The 20,200-nt window shown below is 47.3% G+C and overlaps 1 protein-coding gene across 6 annotated transcripts in view; it reads right to left on the bottom strand.

Moving 5' to 3' along the window:
• Positions 1-20,055, bottom strand: part of LOC100647311 (mitogen-activated protein kinase-binding protein 1) — an 82,890-nt gene extending 62,835 nt beyond the window's left edge. For all 6 annotated transcript variants that reach the window (XM_048410723.1, XM_048410725.1, XM_048410729.1 and 3 more), the window contains exon 1: positions 19,904-20,055. The gene's annotated coding sequence lies outside the window, so the exon portion shown is untranslated. The remainder of the gene's footprint in view (positions 1-19,903) is intronic.
• Between the last annotated feature and the right edge of the window lie 145 nt (positions 20,056-20,200).

Raw genomic sequence — 20,200 nt, 5'->3', positions numbered from 1 at the left:
TGAAGCAACTCGGTAAAATGTTGACGTTGCCCCGTTGCACCGAGCCAGCGCGCTTCTTTTCAGTCCTCGGCTAACGAGTAAACGCGATAGCGCTCGCTGACGATGATAAGTAAATTAGAGGGCGGCACGGACTGACCAAACGTTCGAACGATCCTATCGATACGCGACACGAGAATCGCCTAATTTCTATTCGCACGAAGGAGGAAGGATAGTAAGAGGAAGGCACAAGGTGCGATAAACTTTCGAGAGATAACGGATAAGATAATCATGGTGATATTAGCTGGTCCTATTTCTGTAAATCTCTCGTTACAGACGTCGAGGATGTTCGGCAGGAATTTTTAAGACTGGCAGCCACAGTAGGTATCGTAGTTAGGTTTAATTGCCGCAATTACGACGATATTATTAAGAGTTTGAATCTTTGAAATCCTACTGCATAGACGAATCACGCGCGACATCACGTTGGCGCATAAAATTCTTAGAGGTTTCGTAAGTTGCACGTCGATGGTGCATTTAGTCTCCATAAATCGTGCCGTCGAGAAGAATGCGAAATTACTTGCTGTTAAACGCTGAGCAACATCGCGCGGCTTATGGCTATCACAGCTGTTTTAATAGGGCGATAAATTTCGCTAACTCCGCCCATCGCAAACTGATACATTTAGTCAACTTACGGAACATCTATGGATCCTCTTTAAAACAGATTTTTCTAACTTTCCTATTTTGTCTCTTAATTTCATACCTCGGTTTCTTTTTCCAAATTGCTACTTTCTTTTTTTATTTTTACCATCTTTCCCTCACGTTCTATCTTTTCAGTGTCTCTAAAAGAATTTCTCTTTTCCCGTGAAACTGACATATAAATAAATAAATAAATAATTCGTAATATAAGTTGAATATCGAGGAGATGTACGTGCGTATATTCGTGAGAAAATATTTTTCATAAAAAATGATCTCCGGGAGTACTCGATCGTCTAGGGAAAACCATAAGAAAATTGCTACTTTACGGTGTCTGGGGTTGCCGTCTGCGAAAAGATAGGCGCGCAGCCACGGAAGGGCAAAGCTGGAATCGCGATATATTATTTAAACGCGAGACGAATTATTTGATCCTGCTGTAAAAATGTTACGAGCCTGAGCAGACAAATAAATTTTTCACGAGCGGACGCGACCAGCCACTGCGGACGAATATAAACCAACGAATTATCGACCAGTTTTCTCCGACCCTTCCATCTTTCCTTCCTGCCTTTTCCTCGCTTCCTCGTACCCTTCTCTCTCCTCTTTCCGCCGCTCTGGCTCTTTCAACCGTCCCATCTTCTTACGCCATCCGTTACGTTGTCTCCGAAGCGAGGTCGTTCGCGGATCGATCGTATTTTCCTTTTTTAATTAAACCGCAGCGGAACAACGTTTACAGGCGACGGTCCGATCTTTAAACTTTACGTTTTCTCGCCTATTAACTTCACGCGCGACCTTTACTTAATGGCCTCCTCATCTTTCGTTCAACCTTATCGTCAATGCGCGCGTAGAAATGTTTTTAATGGGCGTTTTAAAAGTCTCGTTAACGCGACGCGCATAAAACGTCCACATATCGATCCTCCTATTCCGTATGACTCGCTCTCGTCTGACAAATCCGGGGATGACAAATCCGATTCAAAATAACGGGTCGTTACGAAATTTAGATAAGGGGTGCAATGAGTCACGAGTCGCAAGATGAGGAATCGCGATAATCTTAATCGATCGTGAAGATAGCGAGATAAGCGCGAACAGATAGAATAAGCGATAACGATCTGTAGCTCGGTTCGTTTTAGAAAATGCATCTCGAGAGAAACGAAACGCACGAACCTTCGCAGACGTTCCTTCCAACGAGACAGGTCGAACGATAACACCGGTTTTTCGATTATTCGGTAGGCCTTCGCGTGGTCGACACGAAAACGCGATTCCCTTGCAAATATAATTATCGACTCCCGAGCATCGGCCCGGTATAACGAATCTATCATCTATCTCTTAAATGTAAGGCTATCGATCGGCTGATAGACTCGCCTAATATCCTACGCAAATTCGATTTTTACGTCGTTACTCGTCTTCCTTGAAATTCTACTCTCTTTAAACGCGAATACCATCCAACCAATTGTCTTTGTACATTGTAACGTGATAACTGTTAAGCAGTTTCGTACTGCCAACGACTTCTTTTCTAAATGTTTAGGTTTGTTCAAACTATCGGCTCGCAAAACGATCCGCAATCGTTAAACGTCAGTCGTAAATTCCATCTTGTGATTTTATTTTTCTCCTTTCTCATTTATTCAAACTTTGACTGCCACGTTAGTCATTGGCGACCGGAGCGCTTGAACTTCTTGCAATTGTAAAAATTATACGGAAATTAACAATTAGGGAATTTTGAATATAATCGATAAACAGAAGATACTTTGAAAGAAAAATTGAGCAGTTAAATATTTTCATTAGAACATCGATAAAAAAAATGAGAACAAAAATTGCATCTACCTTTGAGGAATAATCTACGAATATTATTATAAACACAGCTTAGAAAATAATCGTAAATGCTGCTTTATAATCATATAATTGAACTTAGAAGAGAGTACATGCCTTACTGTTATATATAGAACGAGCAAATACTGTTACTAATACCTTCTACACGCTTCAACAATATATTCTGCACGTTCTCACGACGAAATAACAAATGCGAATGGTTTGTTGAAATAAACCAAACCTCGTTATAATATGTCGCTATCAACTGTTACCAAGGCGCCACTGTGGTCACCCGTGACCATCAATAAAATAAACGGTCCATCGGGGAAGAATGTTGTCTCACATCGTCAATTTATTATTATTTTGCTCGTTGGCAGACGTTCCAACCTAAGCGTGCGGAGTAAAATAATGCTATATGAAGCCACATTAAAATCTGTTTGGACCTATGGGATCCAACTATGGGGAAGAGCGAGTAATTCCAACATAGAAATTCGTCAACGATTCCAATCGAAAACTCTAAGATCCTTAATAGATGCACCTTGCTATGTTACCAACGAAACGATACGTCGCGACCTTAAGATACCTACAGCTGAAGAAGAAATATCCAAATTCAGTAATAGATATAATATAGAAATTAACAACCACCAAAATCCACTAATTACTCGATTACTTGACACGACGGATCAGATCCGTAGGCTAAAAAGACATTACCCTGTAGATTTAAACATTAGATTCAGCTAGAACCAAACATACGATAATCATTTATTACTCACGTTGTAGTACCCCGCCAGAATAATTTTATTGAGATATGTATAATTTTATATGCTAGACTAGGTTAGGTATGTGAATATCAGTGTGTGGAAGTGTGCTATGTGCGGCGTCTCGAAGACAAATGAATGTAAACTGTTCAGTCGGTTAACAGTCGGGTATGAAAGAAAGTGCTGAGACGCGTGCAAGTGAGTATCGATGAATATCTTTGAAATCGTTTATCAAATAAACGTATAATTATTCTAATATAAATTCCAAGTGTAAATTTAGTATTTCTATACCAATATTTCGGCCATTAAGATGCAAAATTCTCAACAAATTTACTTATAATTCTCAACGAGAATCGATCGCGGACTACTCCCAAATAGAAAGAAAAAATGATGTGTTTTGAATAATAAAAATACTCCCGTGACGTCCTGAGCGAGACATGTGATTTTGGCGTGGCAGTCAAAGCGTTAAAACGCCAGTCGTAAATTTCATCTCGTGATTTTCTCTTTCTCCTTTCTCAATTATCTAATACCACTTGTTATCTAATATCGTTATTTCTGTTTTCTTTTCCAACTCCGGCTTTTACGATACTCTCTTGTAATACGTAATCACCACGCGTACAAAAGAATTCTCCCTGCAGTTAATTACAAAGAAAAATCATTATCACCAAACGGGCTTTTCCGATTGCCTCGGGGATACGCTCCATTTAACTCGTGGAAAGAGAAAACTTTGAGACGATCGTTGGCGAGAAGTGGCGAATCCGCGAGGAAGCCGGTGTATCGAGAACGACGTGCGTGACGCGCGAGACGGTGTCGCGGATTCGGATTTCCTGTTCACCTTGCAAGAAATACTTAGAGCAGCGGCGCATTCTTGAAAACGACCGGCAAACTTCTCAGAAGGAAGGACGATCGACTCGCGGCAGACGAAATCTCTCGCGTACCACCGATTACGAATCCGAATTCGTATTAATCGCTCGACGATCGAGATTTTCGGAATCGGTGACTCCGTACGCGAAAACGAGCGTGAAAGGAGTGACGACATCGATGAATCATTCGCGTCTCTAGCCGTTAAACGTCATCAGGAAGGCCGCGTTGTCGCAGGCCAACTTCCCAGCAGTTTACGAGGTTGTTCGTACGTCGTGAATACGAGTTGACGCAGCTGTAATTCGCGCGATAGACCAGCGAGAACGCAAAGGTTATCCAGCTAAACGTATATAGTCGTAAGCCACACACGGTTTAAAATCCAAGCGGCGTTGGATTAACCCGTTCGAGAAGCAGGTCAGGACTGGCCTAAAGCGGAATCTCGACGTTGATAAAGCTTCGGATTTTAACGGACGAGCCGCGAGGTAGGAGATATTTGCGGATATAGAAATCTGCCACCGAGTTGCACGATAGGAGACCGCGCGGCGAGTTATCAAAGTTTTATCGAGATATCGCGCGCGGCAAACCCTCCAGGGAATCACGAAGAAACGTATACGATGAAATACGCGTATTCAGTCGACCTTGCTCGTCCAGAGAATGGTTTCGTTGTGCTATTTCCGCCTGGCGTATCGGACGCGAGCCTACCGCGTCGAGTTGGCGTTGCAAAATCTTCCACGAGATGAAAAAACGTGACTTTTTCTTCCGATCGCGGCCGTTTCGTCTTTCTCTACGTGTCGGGGCCATTCCACGCGAGGCTCTCTATCTTTTTACCTGCGGCAACAAACGACCAGAAAGAACACGCACGGCTCGAAATGGAACAAAAGAGTGGACTTATCGACGCGAACGTTCGCGAGGCGTCGCTCTACTTTAGATAAAGAACGGATATACCGGTTTGAGGCCGAACGAACGTCGCGTACGCGCAATTATCGCGTAACGTTCGGTTACGTTTCGAGCCGCGTCTAAGGGAAGTTCAACGCGATCGTTGGCCGGCAATTTGTAAATACACCGACGCGTCTCGCTGGTAGCGACCTGCGCGATGCAACGAGCGGCGTATCGTACGACCGATCGACGTTCGATCCGCAACTTTGCTGCGAGTGTTCGTCCTGTTAGGTAACCGGAGATCGACGATACGCTGAATTATCTCGTTACGTTCCTTTTTCGTTCGCTCGTGCGTGTACTGGTTCGAACGTGCGTGAGAAACGCGAATGAAACGGAAACTCCGGCGGTGGATGGATCGACGACCGGAGAATCGGCTATTAAAAAAGCGGCGAAGAGAACTAGGTATCCGAGCGAATTACGCGACTAAACGGCAGAGCCAAGTTCACGAAGGATTATAGAGGAAGGATGGCGCGTTACGCGATGATGAGACGGTTTTTATCGAATCGCGCGATCTCGTCGGCATTTTTTTCTTTCCGACAACGTCGCTTACAGTAAGCCGAACGCTAAGAAAACAACCAACGATTCGCCCGAAGAGATTGCACGCGCCGTTTAACGGCCACTGTCGTGTTCCCACTGCCATTAACTCGCTCGCGATTTCTTGCCGCTCGAGATTACGATCTTGGCCGTCTTCCCTTTTTGCCCTTTTTCTTCGTTTTGCTCGTTTCGCGCGTCGAGTTAGCGCCCCGTCCCTTGCAAACGAAGTTTTTAGCTTCTAATGGAATCTCTGACGCGGCAGTTACGCCACGACCAAGCGACCACGCTGTTGCTACTACCGCGTCTAGCGTAACACGGTAGAGATTCGACGAAGGTAAATCCCGAGAACCGTCTCGAGTTGGTCTACGTCAACTGCTTGCGTATCGTTGGTTTCACGGTAAATGTTACCAAACTGTGCGACAGCGCCAACGGTCGACGATTACGATACGTATGCCGGGAGTTTGCGTTACGGCGAGGCCGAGGTCGCAAGGGGAAAAGCAAAACCTCGCTCGCATCCTTTGATATTGCAAAACGTTTGACTATCGGCGCGTCGTGAACCGGTTTCGCTCTAGATGCAGCACGGGATTAAACTGAAAATTCCCGTGACTGCGCTAAACGGACGTCGAAAATGGCAGTAAAAGGAGTGCCACTAAAAATTACTCGTTTCGACGGGCTGGGTGAAAGGAGATTAAGTGGTATAAAGGCTGGCACGAGTGCCGTCGTAGTTCGTGGCGGTGAGTAGCACTCGACACCGGCGACGTACGCACCTGGAAATAGCTGCAGCGTTAAATAACACCGTTTGCTCGCTACACGTGCCCGTACGCACACGTTGTCTCCAACGTCCTGACCCAACCATCCAACCTCGGCCGCTTCTCCTTTTCTTTCCTTTTTATTTCCGATACAATCTTTTTACTTCGACAGGTTCGTCTATTTTCCAGCCGCCTCTCTCCTCTTCGTACATCCTTTCGTTCTTTCTCGCGAAACAGGAGAAAATAGTACGACGGTAAGATACAAGTACATAGTACATAAATAGTGCATAGTAGTAGAATTAGCTGACCCGTTTCCAGCGACCGAACACGATTCCGTTGTGCCCAAGACCGGTCGCTTGGATCTCGACGATTCGAAGCGTCTGGTTCGTTGCAAATCTCGCCAAATATAGAATGCAATCCTTTGTTTCGCCCGCGAGATACAAAATTCCTTCAACGTTATGCGATATTCCCGCTCGGTATCGCGACACCGTGTTTGTATCTGGCGTTCGCGTCGCCGACAGATTCGAAAATGCTCCTTTGTCCGAGATTCTCGCTCCAACGAATACCGACATCCATAGAAGATTACGCGTTTGTTATTCGTTCGTCTGTTAATCGACAAACGGGTCGTATTCATTCATAAGCAAATGGAGGTCCTCGTCGTCTCGAAAAGGTGTCCTGGCTTGCATCGGAACCGAAAACGCAGCGTTGAAACGTCGAAAGGCGTAAAGGGAGAAAGTCGTTTAAACGTTCGCCGTGATTTACGTCGAGCCTTTAATTAACGTTACCCTTCTTTTTTTTTACGCGCCATCAACCCGTTGCCGTTTCCTCGAAATAGCAGCAACCTGGGCCGTCTGTCTTCCCACGGGACGACAGCCCCCGGGTTAAACCGACCAAATTTGTTTACGAATTTCCATCTCTGTTTTCAATTCCATCGACGTTTCGTCCAACGTCTAAGTTACGACGTACAGGTTTATCGCCTGCATCTGCGTTAATTAACGATGGTCGCGTAAATCGCGTGCCTCCAACGATCGAACGTGCGACGCAAACGTAGAAACGTTGGAAATGCTTCGGAAATCCTTGATCGACGATCGTTTCCGCGTAAACGTAAATGCACACGTGTATCTTAGCGGACGATCTCGCTGCGACTGTGCGTCTTTCCTATTACGAACGACAAAGAGGACAGACATATACGACGATATCGGAGTGGAATCGCTCGTGGAAACGTGGCTCGCGTGCATTCAGGACAAAGGTGTCGGGACGAGACACGCGCTTACGCGACGAAGCAGCGATTAGTCGCGCTCGATTGCGTTTCAATTATCGAAACGAAAGAAAAACAGAGTGGAAACGAGCGCGAGTTTTTCCTCGGCGCGCGATGCCAGCTATTTTCGGTCAAAGTCCGCGCGAACCCGCGTCTTACGGAATAAACCTACAAACAGCGGAGCAAGGAGCGAGATTACGCCAGACTTTGAACGTATAAACGGGTCGACGGGACGGTTTACGCGGTTAGAAACTAACCATTCCGCAAAAATCTGACCAATAATATTTACCGCTGCCAGAGTAACGAGGTACTCGTTTCTCGTACGAAGATACGTAGGAAGATGCGCGTGTCCATAAAATCCGTGCATTTATCGAGAAACATACGACCTATCGATGAAAGTGCGGATATTTCGGACATCCTCTTTCGCGTCGATCGTTTCGTCCCGATTTACGTTTCCCTGCGCCGTGTACGTCGCGCGGTTGTCGCTCGACGCGCGTAAAAGGTGTGCGCTAGGGCCAGCATTGCTTAGCCAGGACGCGTCGCCGAAGAGTACGGAGAAAATCGAGGCGTGCGTGTCGAGCGTTCCTCGTCGTCCGTCGATACGTCGCGCTCGATAGGTCGAAAACCGTTAAAAAGCTTTCGTATTCTTCGGACGCGCGTGATCGCGCGACCCCTCGCTGAGTAAGTTCTGCGACGCGTGAAACAGGATTTTTATGGGCCGACTGCCCAAACGAAACCTCCGACGTATTGCCCGACTAAAGTTTCCGTTTTGTGGGTGCTGACGCGTAACTTTAGACTTTAGACGAAACAACGACAGGCCGAGGTCTGGCGACGCGTCGGCTTGCACCGTGTTGGAGCGACTGTGCTAGTGTTACGTGTCGTACAACGGACGAGGCGTTTAGTAGCGAGAGTAGGAAACGTGAAAGGTTCGCTCGGTCCCGGAGGACGAATCGCTAAACGTAAAAAATTCAGCGCGTCTAGCGACGGTACAAAGCGAGACGGTCGTGTCACCGTTTCGGCTCGGTGGCGTCTTAAACGCTGAATCTTCTCGAGTAGCTCGAGCAGGAGGGTCGACTCGACTTTGACGAGATCGTCGGTTTCGCGGACTCCGCATAACCGAGAAACCATAAATGATAATAAGAACGCGCGCGGAGGAAGCGACGAGGTGACCGGATATCGAACGACGTGGACGGACGGTATCGACGGACAGACGGGCGAATAGAAGGGTGAATGGATCGAGAGAGAAGAAACGAGGGTCGAGGGAGACGTAGGCATGGCAACCGCATCAACCAACCAACCAGCCAACCATCCATCCATCCATCCATCCATCCATCCATCCCCCAGGCGAGCGTACGTTCGAGCCATCCAGTTTACAGCGTATCGCGAGTGTCGGGAAATCTGACACGGACCCACGCTAAAAATACGCGGCCTGTTTATACGAGAGCGTGTGTACACACCTATGCGGCGCACGCACGGTGAACCTGGAAACGCTGCTGCAACGCGGGTCGTTTCACGATTCCGCGATTCCCCGTTTTCTGTTTTCCTCGTCCTGTGCCTCTCGTCGCGGTTCGTCTCCTTCCCTTTCGTCCCAGGTCGCATCGAGAAACGTACGTTAACGTTACGCGTCAACCCGCTGCGTTTTTACGGCCGGCACGCTGCGACGCAGCGGCGAACGTTTTACGACGAGCGCGCGTGTTCACGGTTATTCACCTCGGCGAACCGATAGCTTCGTCTCGCGGTCGTCGCGGATCACCGACTTTCGCGAAATATCGAACGCAACCTGCTGTTTCTTCGCGCGACGCTTCTCGGCGACGCGCTATATACGCGGCTTTCTGCCAGTCGCCAGATTAAAAATAATGCACCCCAAGCTTTAAACGTCTCGCGGAAAACGTACGAGCTGCGTGAAAAATCGTCTGGCCGTTTCGCTCGCCCGTCGACGATGCCGATGGAACGATCCGCGAGTCAGCGGAATGTGCACGCCGCTAGAAAAGCTGCCAGTAGAGGGGAGAGAACGAGCGATTCGTTCGTCTCTGGCAAAGCAAAGAGAAAAGGCTACGTACGTACTTCGAAGCGTCAGAGGTGCAGTTTGATTCCACCGGGAAAAGGATCAAATCGTAGCTCAAAATCGAAATACTCGCGCTGTCCACCGTGCACAGTGTACGACGAACGGCGATTTATTGGCGCAAAAACAGGGAACGAACAAGGACGTAGCGGATTTATCGCCTCGACGACTACTCGAGGTGCTGCTGTCGCGCGGAGCGCATGAGACGAACGAACAAATAGCAAGGATATCGAGGAAAAAGGGACGACGAAAACTTGCACGGGTCGAAGAAATGAAACGATTTCGCCAGCGAAAACCCATTGGCAAAGAGTGCACGCTTTTAACGAAAACGAGCAACGAATTTTAACTGCGTTGACTTTGGAGCTTTCCGACGATATATCGCGAGAAATCGAAACGATCTACGACCGGCCACTGGTCTGGAACATCCTTCGAGTTCCTCCGCTTCGATATTACGATACGATTAATTTCTTCCCGATCTATAGCTAGTTGAAACGAGAAAAGTCCTCGTGGTGCGAAGAAACCGCGAGTGGATGCACGGGAAGAGCGGCGGAGCGAGAGAACGGACGATCAGCGCAGAAATTTTTGCATGTCGCTTCACGCATGGACGAGTCATCGCGCAATAAAAGAATTCTCGGGCTTTCCCGTTCCTTCCGGTTCACGGTCTCTCATTGTTTCTTCGGCGAAACGCGCTTTGCCAAGATTTACCTCGTTCTTTTATTCCTTTGCAGCGCCTCGCTCACGAACAAAACGTTTCTTACGACTGTGAAATCGACGTAAACGACTTTCGTCGCGTTCTACCTACGAACGTAATATTATCCGATAGGATTGTTACGTTGTCGGAATATACCGCGTGTAGTTTAATCGAATGGATTCGCCACTGATGAAGCGTACCGGTATTCCGTAAGTTTGCGGGGCAACGAATCGCGCTATGGAGCTGAGATTCGCGTTAAAAACGAGGATCAACCGAATAAACGCAAAAGACGAAGACGAGTCGAAGAAAAAGGTTGAAAGATGGCCGGCTAGAGATTCGCCTTTTACGGCAATAAAGCGAGTATTCGTAAAAGAGTTGAACGCGAATCGACTGCGCGATCGCTCGATCTCGATATAAGGAACTAACTGGTCGACGTGTCTTTTTCCTCGGGTTTTTCATTAACACCGAGAGCCGCGTGGATGCGCGCGGTTTCCCGCATTGTCGCATATGGCTGCGCGTCTGCACAAACGCACCGAGAAACGCTCGCGCGATCACGCTCGCGCGGTTCGCTCTATAAGGATTAGCACGGGATTTCTAATTGCAGAAAAGACGATCGATCGACCGGCGTACGAGAAGAAAGCCAGCCGTTTCTTCTGCCCTAGAATTCGGTCTCCTTTGTCCTGGAATCCACGTCGATATCACAGCTGAGATTTATTTTCCAGCAGCGACACATCGTCTCTATCTGCTCTCCTTTCACTTACGTTAGCCGACGTTCCGATCATTAGCTTCTCTTACGGAGCGCTCTATCTAACGCCAGCTAACGCGTGTACACAATCGCGTCGATATACGTGCGTTTACTTTGGCTACTTTGCGATCGTCTGGAATCGCGATACGATTGATAAATTCGCAATACGGTTTAGGTAAGAAGGCGCGCGTTTGATGATCAACAACGGGCGCCGATAATAGCTAGGCAAATTTAAACAGAGGCAATTGTTGCCGTTGGATCGGACCGCTTTGAAGACACCGACTCGCGTTATCTCTGCCAGTAACGCGGACGGACGTTTATACTCGATGGAAACGACGTAACTGGAATTTTAGCACGCGTGCACAATTCTTCGCGCTTCTCTTCGCTCTGACCAACCAAGAAGCGTCGTGTGATTCATCGTTGCGTCCAACTCGTTAACTTATCGTTATCGCGCGACATTGAGCCATCGATCGACTAATTGTCTCAGGAAATCAATGTTTATCTACGCGCGATCCAATTCTCTACAGATACGGAACAAGTTAAACGCGTCGACTTTGCGTCTTCCATCTTTCGATTAATTGTCCGCTATTCTTAAACCGACGCAACCTCGCACAGACGTTGGCGCATTTGCATAAAAAGCGAAACAGCGGCCGCGTACAGAAATTTCCAGGCGAGCGTCTACCGATAGAGCAAACGCGTTTCCTCGTTAAAACGGAACGAGCCGCATACGAAATGAGAACCGCCGTGAAATTCGAAAAGAAAGAAAGGAAGAAGGAGAAAGAGGTCTCGCTATTGACTTTAGCCCTGAGCGAGTAGATACGGAATTACCGCGGCCAGATATTTCCCGACCGTTCTCCCAACTTTCAACCGCTCTACTATACTGGTACTCTTTCCATCGAGAGTGTTTTAACAACGCGAAGAAAATTCAAGGACTTCGCGGCCGCGGCAAGTCTCGTGGGATCGAAAAGTTAGCCGTGTTCGAGTAACTCTTCGGAGGAAACGAGTTTTCTCGTTGGTCTCGCGTTCCCATCGAATTAACTACGCGTAAGAACGCGAGTTCTCGGTGACGACGTACGTCACCCTACCGACGTCGACGTTAATCGCGATTTAATTAATATCTTCGCCGCTTACGTGCAACGAACGAAAATATAACAAAGATACCACGTACCGAACGAACACGCGCGATCCCCAAACGAAGCTCAAACTTCGTCGTTCCCCGAACGAGAGATAAGGGCCGCGTTGTAAACGACGCAACGTCTCGTCCGCTGGAAGTAATTTCGTCAGACGGATTTTTGTCACCGCGGCAAAGCGTAACACGGTTGTCGCGTACACGGTGGGGAAGGTGATCGAACGCGCGACTACTGTTCGATGAAACCGTTGTTACGGGGTAATACCATCAAACGTATATATTTATAGATGCACAGAACGCAGAATGACCGCCTACATCGAAAACTGCATTCTAGCCAACCTGCCCGCCGACGGCGACCCAGTTATGCATCGGCGTTCTCGAATTTCTACTTCGAGACGTCCGTCGTCGTATTCTATTCGCGTATCGATGAAACGACGAACTCCGAAACGCTCGTAAACGCGACAGATCGTCGGTCGGAACGATTTCTCGGTATTCCAGGCACAAGCAACCCCCTATGCGCGTGCTTCTCCTCTCGAGTATCGCATATCGCGTGCGAAACGATTAGAATCGCGTAAACCAAGTAATCCGTGGAAGCGTTTTTACGTGCTGAAATTCAATACGCCCCGTCTTGGAAACTTAAATCGTTTTAAATCGGACATTACGAGCGACGAGACTCGCGACGTTAAATTGCCGCGACCCAAATTTTTTCTTCGAGTGGATGGTCGTTTCGCCGATGCGTGGTAAACGCGAGGTGCCCTCTTCCTTGCGGCCAGCTAGCGTTCGTTACGATTCCAGGGACGAGAGACGCGAGACGAGCGTAGATTTAGCTTAATGGCCTGGGAACCGGGCGCGAGAATTATCCTCGAGCGGAAAGTACGGTAAAATGGTCAACGCGCGTGTTCGTGCGCGTTGCTGCTCGTGCAACGGGAACCGTCATCAGACGTCGCGAATGCAAAGAACCTCGTGGGCTTCCAGCCAGCCTTTCGAAAGTTTCACCCCACGCGAGCCAAGCGACCAACCACCGCGCTTCGATGCACCGTTTTTTTGGCGGAACGAAACGACACAGCTGCTTCGTAACTTTACGGGGCTTTTACGAGGGAACCGCGTACGCGGCGCGTTGACCGTCGCTGTTACGATCGCCAACGCGTTATCGTCGTCGCTCGAATAGACGTACTACTCGAAAGACGAACGCGCGGTAGCGATCGTCTCGTTGCGTCCGATGTATCTTTGTTCTTGGCCGTACGCGTAAACGACGATCGGTAACTAAGTGACATAAAATACGTACGGGCTTCGAATTCGAATTTAAATAGAAAAATCTGTACGCAAACGTGACGATTACTGACTTTATCTGACTCTTTTCGTTGGCGAGCGAATCGATTCGAAACAATCGCGAGAAGAAAAACTCGCGTATTTCTAGCATCAAATATTTGTCGCGTAATAGGCGCAGCCCCGCTGGAATTTGTAACTGCGATGAAACCGCTTGCACCGGACTCGCGGTACTTTTTCCCCGGGCAAGCAGCGTTTAACCGGAGAAATGAATTACATCGATGTACCGGATGCAGTTGATACACCGACGATTAAGCCGGACCGTGGACCACAGCCCCGCTTTTTGTTCTTCCTTTAAGTAACCCAAATAAACATTATTTTTTTCGTGCCACCGAACGTCCACCGAAATAGTAACGATGACGCTCTTGATCCGTGAACGACGATCGCGCCAATCATTGTTCGATGGTATTTAGGAGACCGCCTATTTTCAGACCACTATTTTTGTTTTAAATGGCTTTCGCGACGTTTGCAAACCTCTGCCAACCGCAGGCACACGCGAATCCCGATGCATCACCGAACAGTCACGCGACTCTAACACCTTACTCTCCGCTTTCCTAATCGGGACGCCATTCTAAACCATATACGTACGTACGATCAAACGACCCATTATTCCATTTATCGTTCGAAAGCTCGCAGTTATTAATTTTCCAGCGCCGTTTCGGTTCTGCGCGCCGCCATATCCAGATATCGTAGAAATACTTGCAGCTGGCAAGGGCTAGATCGATCAGCGTCAGGGTCGGCCCGGCAACGAGTTCGATTTTCTATGGAATCTGCGTTTAATTAACGACCGCCGACCAGCTGCTGCATTTTCCACTAGAAATTACGAATAATTGCCGAGTTTACAGACACGGCTCGTACACTTATTTGTTTACGGGTTTTCGGGTATGGCCGTGCGTGCGAACAACGGTATCGTTCCGGTTGCTATTGTTTAAAAACGTGTACACGGTTCTCGAGCTATTCGGAAACATGGCGACGGATCTACGATACGATCGGACTCGAACGTAAGCGAGGTCGATCGAAAAATCGCGAGCAATCCGATGACGTTGGCTCATAAAAAGAGGAAACGAACGATATCCTTGTGGAAGCTGCGTTCTCTGCATTCGAGTTTCTTCGTGGCACGCGTTCGATAAACGTTCGAGGCAACGCGTAGGATAATAGTAAGCGACAACTTTTTTAATTCAACAAGCTGCGACTTTGTTGCGGCAGCGGCGGAGGATCGGGCAACTTTCGCATAGAAATTGAAAAGTTACGCTTCGCTTCGAGTCGAACTTTTCGATTCAACGGATTTTCGTCCACGTTGGAAACTTTTCCTTCCCGATTTTCCAACTTCCACCTCGGCTGTCGAATTAAGGAATCGGCGACTCGATTTCGTTTCTCGTCTTTCTCCTCTCTTCCTTCAAGCTCCGCTATAAGCGTCGTTACACCTAGCATCAATTTATTCGTCGCCAGTAATTGCCGTGCAATTGGCTACGAGTTCAAGATACGCGTTTCTACGGTCGCGGGTATAAACGAGACTCGCGATGTTCAACGCGTGACTATAATTGAATGGTAAAATATTGCGTTGGCGATCAAGTGATTCCGGATTTTGCCAATACCACCCTGTAGCGGCACTCGACAACAAATACCGCTACACGACACTAACTAAGCAACGGACACGGTAGCGAAGTGGTTAGCGCTTCATATGCAAAGGAAAATAGGAATGAAATCTATTCAATACGAGGAAAACCTAGATGGCCGCACGGCAGACACTAGGTGGAGATACACCATGGCCCTCCCCCAAAAGGATACAGAAGACAAACACAGAAAAAACACAAAAAAATATTGGTGGATACGGAATTCTCAACAAAAACAACAAGATAAAGAGCCACAGAACAGCAACGCTCACCGAATCAAAGTGTAAATATGTAAATAGATAAACAAATATTATACTAATCCCACAGAACACCCCTCCCCACCCCTCCCAGTCCATCCCCTCCCAGCCCCTCCCTAATAGGCTAGCGAACTGTCCTGTTTTTGCGTCCAGGCTTTCAGGACATAAATTAAAATATCGTACATAAGCACAGCGCAACAGCGGCTTAATTTTATTTTATTTAACAATAATAATCTTAAAAAAAAAAAAAGAGAAAAGAATGTAATAATGCATGGCTACGTCGTACCGCCGCGTATCGGTACTCTTGCCTGTACCACCCTACAATTAGAATTCAGCGTTTATTCTGGAAAAAAAATGATGTAAAAAAATATGTAAATAACTTGGAACAAATAAACAGAGATAAAAAAAAAAAAAAGTGGTTAGCGCTCTAGGTTTCGAACGTTCGGGACCTGGGTTCGATTCCCGGCACCCGTGATCCTATTTTTTCTGCCACGCATCAAAATAAAAGAATAATTAGCAGTGCCCCAGCACGACATCTACAGCCCGGCAACTACTACTATCATCGACGACAACATAACGCCACACACATCTCTACGACCCAATGACAAAATCCGCAATCACTTAGTTGCCAACCCAATAGTTCGTAACACCATCTATTATATCGAGAGATGGTCCATGCGACGTCCTTCATTGTCTGGCCGTGAAGGATGCCCTCAAATAAACCTAAGGAACCACCATAAAAAAGAATCCTTTCAACTTAAACTCTGATCCTGCCAAGTATTTTCGGTTTTATGGGTGGTCCTTAAAACAGTCCTTAGATTTATTTATTACTCGTTCTTACAAATTACGGAGAAAGCGGATATTTGTCCAAAGGAAAAGCAGGCTTTTCCCATGAACAAGGTCACCCACGAACCACGTCGGTAGCGCGGGTCATAACCAATGGGCATCGCGGATCGTATCTTCACTTTCCTGACGAAAAGTGTGAACGCGAATCAACGCGTTCTTAGTTCAAAAGGCACAGCCACAGCGACCTTTCCTCCGTAATAACGCGAGAACGGACTTCATTTCTTCTGTTACACTAGGAGAGTCAACTACTTCTACTACACTAGGAAAGTCAACTCTTCCTTTACGACACAAGGTTTCTACGAGATTAGTTCAGTCAATACTCCGGCATCAAGTCGACAACTGCCAAGTCATCAACGTATCTCTATCGACTCTTCATCCGTCGAACAATCGCCTATTTATATGACGCGTAACGGCGTAACTCTTCATTGTATGAAAGTTGTTGGAAATGTAGAATTTATAACCTGTTAATCGCAGTGTTATAGCACATCGATCAACGCTATTATCCCAAAAGAAACAAGGGGATGGATCTGTTCGCGGTGTCGATTATTATAATCGTAACGGGAATTTACGACTGCCGTTGGCGCGCTTCCTCGCGTTCGCGTCTCCCCGCGACTGGTCGAAAATACACCATCGATAGAGTGAACGCGACAATTACCCGATGCCACTTGAAATATCCTACGAAAGCTCGCAACCGCGTGTAGCACCCTGGGAGTTTTCTTTATATCGCAGATTTGCGTAATGCGTAATGGAAAGCAACTCGTAAATTACTAAAATACTAACTAAAATGTTGGGACAGTGACGCGAGTAGAGAGACGATGAAGAGTTGGGATACGAGAGGCGATAGGAAAAGGAAAGCGACGAGGAACAGGCAAGAAGACAAGAACCCAAATACGCGGAGAAAGACGTTGGAGAGACGCGTGGACGTTCCGGAATCTTTTTCCCATGCACGTGTACGTAGATCGAGCACGTCCACGTCGCTAGCCTCTTTCGTTGTTGCGCAAAAATCATTTGCATGACAATGAGCCAGGGCCGCGTGTCGCATGGCATAGCTCGTCGGTCGAAAAAAAAATGCGCATCGACTCTAAAAAAACCTGTGGGAAATCGAGCAGCCCGCACCGCCGGGCATCGCGCGTCTCTCGCTACGGTTCGCTCTACCAAACTGCCCGCCGACCAGTTTTTTCCCGACCCCCTTCTAGTAACAAAGTTTCGTTTCGTTTCGTTTTGTTTCTGGAACAAGCTGCAGTCAGCTCGGCAATTTCTTAGAAAGTTCGTTACCGTTAATTCGTCGATGGTTGCGTAAAAAAAAGCTTGCTAACGAACAGGTTTCGTATTTTAAATTGTACAAAAAATGAACGGAAATCCGACTTAGAAATGGACGTTCGATAATAAAAACATGGCAAGTACAGGGACGATATCTCTATATATATCGTACGTACGTACGTTTAACCGCAAAGCATGCTTATTGTGGCGACGAGTGTTTCGGATAAATTTGACGAAAACAGCTTTGTTATTAACGTCAACAGCTGCGTATTCACTTACTACATATCTACTCTCGTTATACAATGTCGTTAGGTGCGAGAATTGATTAGGAGACGCACGTTGATGAAAGCACGATGATAAATATATTGTTTCGCAGGAGCTTCTAAATGCGACGGGTAAACCGGTATACCGACAGCAACGTTAGCGAAACGCGCGTTGATACGATATTTCTTCGCGCTTATTCGTCGCGCTAAATGTACATACTTGCTTCCTGCAATTTACAGGTTGCATGTGTGGCACCCGCGACGAGTACAAATTTGCCGCGGTGTCGTCAAACGGTGCACGATGTACGTATAGTCGTTTAAACGTGTACCACGTTGGGATATCGATAATAAGCGCAAGATCGAGTTACCTAGTCGACATTCCTCGACGCCGATAATAGCCGGTATACCAGCGTCGTATCGTTTAAATCGAATCTTAAACGATTCTCGTCGGACACCGCGACTGCTACTGATACGTACGTATTTCGAGGATGCACGGAAAGCTACACGCTACCTTTTTTCTTCTTCTCTTTTTTTGCTACAGTCGCGAGACGTCCTTCGCGTGATACGTCAACAAAGCCAACGACGATCTTTCGTGGAGATCGAAGAACCGCTAACCTGTCAAAAGTGTCCCGCGTACCGTTGCCATGCGACGCATTTACGTCGTTTTCACGTAATCTAACTGAAAGGCACGATACGAAATGACCGATCGCACGCGATCGCCGTCGTCTCGAATTTGTTTCTGGAGAAACGAACCGAAGCCGGCGGCAGATAGCGTTCCGAGGTAAATAAACAAGAGCAGAACGCAAAAACCAACGTTCGTTCGTCTCGCAGGGGAAAAAATACAGAAAGAAGCGGAATGGAATTAAATTCCAATCTCGCTATACCGGCGATCGAAATTTACGAGCAATCAAGGTACGGGTGCGTGCGCGTCTTTTGTTTTTCAACTGGATTTTGCTTTCGATGATTGATAATACTTTCAGCCATATCGAGATGCACTCGAAAAAACAACGTACGATATTCTTTTTTGGCGATGACAGAGTATATAAGAGAACGCTCGTGACTATTTACTTACAGATATACACGTATGTGCATAGGTGCATAATTTGGAAGCGGTGATCGGCTGACGGACCCCCCGCGTAATCGAACGCATAACGCATCTGCGACACCATACGCGTGAACCGTTGCGACAACCTGGCGCACGTTACATACTAACCGTTCGGAAACGCGTTAATTGTCCACGCATTCTCGATAACGGCATCCGATAATTTTGTAACTTTCCTTGCCACTGTATTGTCTCATTACCGACAGCGATCTTAGATGCCTGATCGAGATTACCGCGAAAGTATACGGGATATCGTGATGCGAAAGGCTGCGCCATGAAACCTCTTTTCAAAAGAAGGGAGAATCGCGACTTAACCTAACGTAATGGCGAGCAGTAGATAGGAAAGAGAAGACAGATTTCGAAGAGAACCGAACGGAGATACCTTAATCTCGGGGCGAGTCGTTAAAATCAGTTTGGTCGGAGTGAACCGGATAAAGAGGGTGGCGACGTGGCCAACGGACGCTCGGAACAAACTCGATTCGTTGGGGATCGAAGTGCACAGGTAGTCGACATGTTCGTTTTTTCCGTGTGGCTTGACAGCAGAACACGTGAACGGAGAATTCCAACACCGGATGATTTCAACGGAACTATGGAAACCTTTGCGTAATTTACTCGCGAACGATGTTATCAAAAGGTTGCGTCGACGACTCGATCGCGAGAGGCTTTGGCTTTCGGGAAATCGGTGGCCTTCGAGGAGTTTTCAAGCATCTCGAACGGAGAATCCGAGCGTTGCTATTGGACGATATTCAAAAACGGTTGACATTACCGCGAGAAGCGGTTTCGATACTTTGTTCCTTTCAAACATGGATTTCGCGACTGGCGAAGCCGGCTGCTCGTTTTCCAATCGCGGCGTTAAATCGTCGATATCGTGTTTCGTACGATACCGACGCGTACAATACGATCCGAGAAAGATAGCCGCGTTAAATATCGTTCTACGTGGAAGGACCCCGGGAGCGCCTTTGGAGGTTACATTTCCAACGTAACGCTCTCTGACTCGCAGGAAATCGAGCAGGATGTCGATAGAACAAATCGGTTACTCACCGTTCGGCGAACGTCCGCCTCCTCGTACACGACACACTTCTCTCAGGTAATGTAACTAAACTCGCGATGTATAAAGGGATAACCGAATAATGCGAATACGACGAGGACGAACACAACACACTCACAAGTCACGAAACAGACTGAAGCTGACTGGCCGGGCACCCCTCTCTTTGACGTTGCTACGAGACCAAGGCGACACTGCCGGCCTCTGTCGGCGACACCGGAACTTTGCATCACTCGCTCTCTAAACCCGCCATATTTCAAACGCGTTCTTTTCTTTTTCTATTTTCTTACGCG

This window comes from Bombus terrestris, chromosome 12, assembly GCF_910591885.1.
Source record: "Bombus terrestris chromosome 12, iyBomTerr1.2, whole genome shotgun sequence".
NCBI lineage: Eukaryota > Metazoa > Arthropoda > Insecta > Hymenoptera > Apidae > Bombus > Bombus terrestris.
Note: the sequence above shows the minus strand (reverse complement) of the source record. Positions and strands in the feature narration are given on the sequence as shown.